This window comes from Zonotrichia leucophrys, chromosome 2 (assembly GCF_028769735.1).
Source record: "Zonotrichia leucophrys gambelii isolate GWCS_2022_RI chromosome 2, RI_Zleu_2.0, whole genome shotgun sequence".
NCBI classification, from domain to species: domain Eukaryota; kingdom Metazoa; phylum Chordata; class Aves; order Passeriformes; family Passerellidae; genus Zonotrichia; species Zonotrichia leucophrys.
In genome coordinates, this window is record NC_088171.1 from 68,746,024 (window position 1) to 68,752,506 (window position 6,483).

A 6,483-nucleotide genomic window follows, 5' to 3' on the forward strand; every position below is an offset into this window, starting at 1 on the left:
GTGATGCAGTCCAAATGTAAATGTTTCAGCAATCATGCCATCTCAAAGCGTGACTGTGCTCCAAGCTGTGTCAGCTCCACTATTTTTGTAGAGAGGGTAAATCAAAATGGGAAACTGGTCCAGCTAATGGGTTTTCTTGTGTGGGTTATTTTTTAAGTGCATCAGTTCTCTGATCTGGTTCACTGAATGCCCACACAAATATCGGTGTCAGCACTGCACAGTGGGCTGTGCAAGGGTGATCACAAACAAGCAGAAGCAGAGAATGCTGCCACTTACAATACCTCAAGGCCCAGAAAATCTCACACATGAGAAAAATCTTTACTACAACAATTGTCTGATAGAGTACAAAGCTTGTGATGCAGTCTTTGCTTACTGGAACCATTAATAGTTTCACTTTCTTCTGTCAACAAAAAAAAATGTGTAGGGATTTAATGTCTTCCCTAGCTCTCTGTCAAGTTTCATTTTAACATGCTAATTGATGCAGATTGCTGTGACTTTATAATATGCTTCCTCTAGAGGAGCCAAGTAATGGTCACATTTGTACCTACTTATAGGTAGAGTGCTTCCTGCAAAATCAAACATTTTAGGAATATAAACAGCCCAAGACAGAAAGCATGCCAAATCCCTCAAGGCTATGACAGAAACTGAAACAAATCCCCCAGAGGCAGTGCATTAATGCTTTAATATCATAAGCTGATGTAACTGCTGCTGAAAGAAGCAATCCCACTGCCTGTCAGGCCCTTCCTTGGCACCAGCATGAGCTTGCATTCATATGTGTGACAAAAAGGATAAGTTGTTTGATCTGGGTCACAATTAAGCATTATTCATTTACTTACTGGGTTTTACCTGGTTAATTGTAACTCAGATTGATTCCCTGAGCCGGGTCAAAGCACGGCCATGAAAACAGCCCTGTCAGCAGAAAACAAGGCTTGGGAGTGAACTGGGAGGGACTGAGGAAAACAGAAAAACTGCTCCTTTCAGTAGTGTGTTTGCTTATTCTGGCTGAAAGTTTCAAGTCTAAAATGATAGCCCAAAACACATTTTTTTAATTTCAAGTGAAAGCACAAAACCAGGAATCCCAGTTATTTGGCAAAAGGGTCTGATGAGCCCACAATGAACACCTGCACCACTTAGAGGTTCAGGAAACTAAGAGGGACTCCAGCCTAAGAAGATTTCAATTCCTTTAATTAACAACAATTCTGCCATTTTTTGTTTCACATGTAAAATAAGGATCCTGTAACTACATCTCCTTATTGAATTCCAGGCAATAATGTTTCTTTACCAAGTGCTTCTAGTGTGAAAAACCAGTGGAACCCAACATATCATTTTAGAGGCATTCAAACAGGATTTTTGCGTTTCCTACATTTTCAGATTAATTTCAATGGATATCTTGCCAAAGTACTGACAAATGACATATGATATGTAACCTTTCACAAATACTTGTAGCATTTCAGAACAGGAGGATGAGAATGTACAAGTTCCACAGATTGTTAATAGGAGTTGCAAATCTACTATTTGAATAATATATTTGAAAACATACAGGTCTTGCAAAAGCTAAATACATAGATTTGCTGATTACTATGTAAAGCTTCAGAAAATTTCTTTGAGATTGCTTTCCATGTTATTTCCTTAATAAAAAGTTATTTGCAATTGCACTTGTGTTTCTGTTCTGGTTAAACATCTTTAGAATAATATTCATATGTTCATTCAATTAACCAAGCAAGATGGGGAAAGTGTAGCAATTTCTGAACACCAATACACTGGTTAGAGAGAGAGGCCTCAAAACAATATTGCCAAGTAGTTTGTTTAAACCTGTGACTTGTGAGAGTAGCTAAGTGCTGGTGATAAGAAGTAAAAAGTTATGATGATGATGACTACAGAGTAAACAGCCTTTTCCAGTGTCTGAATGCTGTAAGTAAATAGTGGATGACCAAAGTAAATAGGAATCTGCTCACATTCTACCTACAGAAAATTGTATGAGACCCTGCACAACACAGGCACCTCCTGCAACTGTATTGTAGAGGGATCAGAAAGACTGCACAGTGAAATTCTGGAAGAAAATATTGAGAGACATTACAGCACACAGGGAGAAGAACTAAGCAATAAATTACAATGTGACAGCTAACTTTATGGTACACTTGAGGTAAGTCCTTCAATAGCAGTATAGTGCCTAACTAATTACAGCAGTTTCCAGACAGGAGCCTTAGCCCCTCAGATATTCCTTTGTGAAAATATTTCAGTGAGATAGGCCTAAACATATAATCCAGTAAATAGGCACTTGATAAAAATTGTATGTATTGTCCAACCTTACTGAATGCTGAGAGTTCTGGAAAGATTCATAATTCAGGATAGAAGAGATTATATTTTTATTAGATGAGGATAATCTGCAGCTCTATGGGATACATTAATTTACATTCATGGTAAAAGAACTGCAGTGGTTTGAAGTAACAGGAGTATTTTTGAGCGGAACATTAGGGCAAAGTGTAAGAAGATTGTGAACCAAGAACTTGGTATTTTGGATCCAAAGTAAGCACAATGCTGCAAAAAGGCCATTACTCCAGAAGTATGATTGCATGAAAATGAACCAGCAATCCAGCCAAGAAAAGTGGAGTATAATTTGTTAGCTCCCAATTAAGTCTCATGTTTATATTTCTCTGTTGGTAAAAAATTCTGCTAAAGTAAATAGGTCCAAGTCTAATTCCTCCTTGAGGGTCAGGAACTGAGCATACCTTACATGGTAAGAAAAAAATAGGTCCCATGTAAACAGGAGATTCCAAAGACATCAGTGATTAATGCCCTTTGCTAATACTGTAGTTTTCTACACTGTAGCAGCAAAGCTATGAAAATCCCTCTCCCACATGTCTGAAACAGGTTGTCATCACCAATGCAAAATCCATTCTAAAATCATCACAAAGTAAGTCTTGCAGGATTTATTGGACTTGTTGTCAAGGGAAAAACCATTTGTCATGGAAATCAAGTTCTGAATAATAAAGTACACAACACATCCGCTTTCTGGATAAACATTTCCATCAAAGAGAGAACAGCTGCCTTGTCATGGTAAAGAACTGCAAATATTCAACTCCTTAGTAATGAGTTCAGTCCAGTAACATTACAAAAAGCTTATTTTAGAAAATTTATAGGAAAAACAATCAAACACCCAAAACAATGAGTACAGAAATTATTGCAAAGATGCAAGAATGATCATTACAGAAAAAGAAAAAAAAAAAGATGATTGTGCTGGTCAGACTGTAGAATGTTGCACAACTGAAGAAGAAGAAACTGGTGATGCAAATTTCCTGAAGAAACTGGTAATACAAATGATAGAGTGACCACCTCAGTATATCAACATCAGCTTTGATTGTGTCAACACCATTCCTCCCTTCCACCATGAAGTTACGCAAAACACTGTTCAGGCTTGTATCAACACACCAGAGAACCTGCAATTATGCTGAAACACACAGCACGCAAGCACAGATTACAACAAGCAATCATTCTGCAAACAAAACATCAGGATCTGGAGGTCTGAAAACCTAGTGCATGAATTGGTATTTCATAAGAAGGGCCCAGTGTTTTTTCTAGCACATAAATGTGCCTATATGTAAAGGAACAGAAGAAAAGTGCATAACATTGAGCCACACTGCAAGCTGTAAGGTTTGTGACCTTGATCCTCCAAGATCACAATTCCAGGAATAAGAATCCATTGCAAAGAAGAAACAGTTAAGAACACGGTAAGAAAATAAACCATATTGCACATGTAAGGAAAAGATAACACCACTTATAGGACAGAGAGAGGTTTATGTGATGGGCTATTCATAAAAGGGGGGAGTGGTTATGTCTTAGCTCACCTGAGCACTGAGATGAATGCTAGGAATTTGAGAGAAAAACTAGAGAAGGAAAAAGAGAAAAGAAAAAAGGAAGGAGGACACCTGGAGGTATAGGTTTCTAGAGACAGACAGAGCAAACTGCACTCTTGTAGACACAATACATGGATTGCGATTTGTATCTTAGAGAGGTGATGAGAAACATAAGTCACTGAGGTTACAATTTCTCTATGCCACTCTCTGTAAACACAGAATACTGCTGGAGTCTGTATTTAATCCTATAGTATGCAATCCATCTTTGAATGCAAAGATGCCTTCTTGCAGTCTTCAGGCAAAACTGAAAAATGTTCATGCATTTTCAGAAGCTCCAATGTGACTTTATTAAAAATCCTGGTCTATTAAAACAGACATAAATTCAGCATAAAGAAATTAAGCAAAATTAAACTTCTAGGCAGTAGCAGAAAATATGAAGATAAGCTAAAGGAAAGAACATGAGAATTTTACCCAAGGATAAAAGTGCAGCCAGGAAAAAAATCTTCATCTTACCATTAATAAAATGCTAGAGAGGACATTGCCATGAGGGACTTATTTGTCAAACAATAAATCTGAAGCAACCAACTTAAATGAGTCCTCTAGGGAGCCCTCTCTAGATTCATTACTTTAGTGCTAGCAATACTACTATAGTAAACTTTCAATTGATATTCATTACATTGCATTTCTGTAGTGATTTTTCTGGCCTTTACAAATAACAACACTAAATTTTTTGTGCTCATAAGGTTTCAGTTTAAAAAAAAGTGTTCCCATAACTTGACAAAACAAATGCTAGCATTTTAGAGCCAAATTCTCTTCTTATTCTCGGCATAAGCTTTGATGCTGTATCTCAGAGCAAAACTCAGCTCAGTTTGTCTTTATATGTTCAAAATATAGTCTCTAACAAGTTACATACTTTTAAGCCATGAGTTTTGCTTGATTAGGGGAAAATAAGGATATAGATCAACAGAAGTATTTACTACAGCATCTTCAGGAGAGTGCTCTTAAAGCCTTCTGCAAATGTGAAATAATTTAACATCACAGTCTAGTGTAGCAGAGATGGAAATTGCTACTGAGAGGCTAAAACACAAATAAATACCTGCTTTAAATAGGTCTGCTAGAACTGTAAACCAATAAAGGTTGTTTCTGAAATTGAGAAATGCTAGACTTTTAGATCTGTAATCATGAGTAAAAGTCATATATCAAATTCAAAGAACACCCATACTTGAAACCCAAGTCTACGTTAGAAAAAGCCAGCTACCTGTGATTTGGCTCAGGTCATTCATCATGACCTCCACAGTATGAGGGGGAAAAATGTGCCATCCTGATTGCTGGTCTCTATCAGTTATGTACTATTTGGAAAACTGTAATCAAACACTTAAGAAAGGAGAACTCTGCAGATCATTAGCGGCTTCAGAACATTTATCCTTGAGGAGAGTCATAAACACATTTACTTTTGGGGAGAAGGGGGGGAAAGCCCCTGGACTAAAAGGTGATTTTATTAGACGTCTTTCGAAAGGAAACTAACAGAGCTGAGTACCTGAATTGTGAGGATCTTCAGAAACATCTTTCACAGAGCAAGTAACACTAGCAAGGGAAAATTAAATATGCCTTCAGGAGCTGAAGATGAAAGAGCAAAAGCTAAGCAATAAACAGTGATATCTTTTAAATGAGATGGGGCAGACACAGTGTTTATTCTGCCCTCACACAGTGCCAGTGCCACTGACGTACAGACACCAAGTCAACCAGCAGCCTGCCAGATGATTTTTGTGTACAAACAAGAACACAAACATTTTAGGAGCTTTCTAAATAGAAACTTAGTACAACAAGAGGCTGTAATTAACGATGCAATGCCCCCTACAAGTTGCCATTGGTGGGACTGGGACTTTTCCCCCTGAGAGGGTTCCAGTTTCCTGTCATTTTGTTTTCCATTTTGACTGCTCTGGTGACCTTGGTCAACCACAAGGTTTGTGCCGCAACTCGTTCCATTTCTGACCCTGCAGAATTTGCGGCATGTGGAACTGCCTGGTCTTCTTGATACCCTTGCTGTGGGTGAGTTTAGGGTCTTGAGCAGCTCCTAAAGCACCTTTACACTCACAAGTTTAGGGCACTAAATGGGATTTTATCCAAGGGTGGTGAGGGAGCTGGGGCACTAAGCTGCTCCCTATCGTTTATTATCAGTACTTTGGGAGCTGGAGAGGAGGAGCTGGAGAGGAGGAGACTCAAGGGTGACTTTATCATTCTACAATTGCCTGAAAGGAGGCTGAAGCCAGATGGGATCGGCCTTTTCTCCCAGGTAACCAGCGACAGAATGAGAGGACGTAGCCTCAACCAGCACCAGGAGAGCTTCAGGCTGGACATTACAAAGAATTTCTTCACGGAAAGAGAAGACATTGGAATGGGCTGTCCAGGGAAGTGGTGCCATGACCATCCCTGGAGACGTTCAAATGCACGAGGTTCATCTAGTTCACTTGGTGCCATGGTTTAGCTGACAAGGTGGTGTTCGGTCATAGGTTGGACTCGGTGATCTCAGAGGTCTTTTCCGACCTCAAGGATCCCGTAATTCTCGAGTGCCACACACAGCAGGGCCCGCCTGCTTTCAGCGACAGTGCGGAGCTCGGCCCCGGACCCG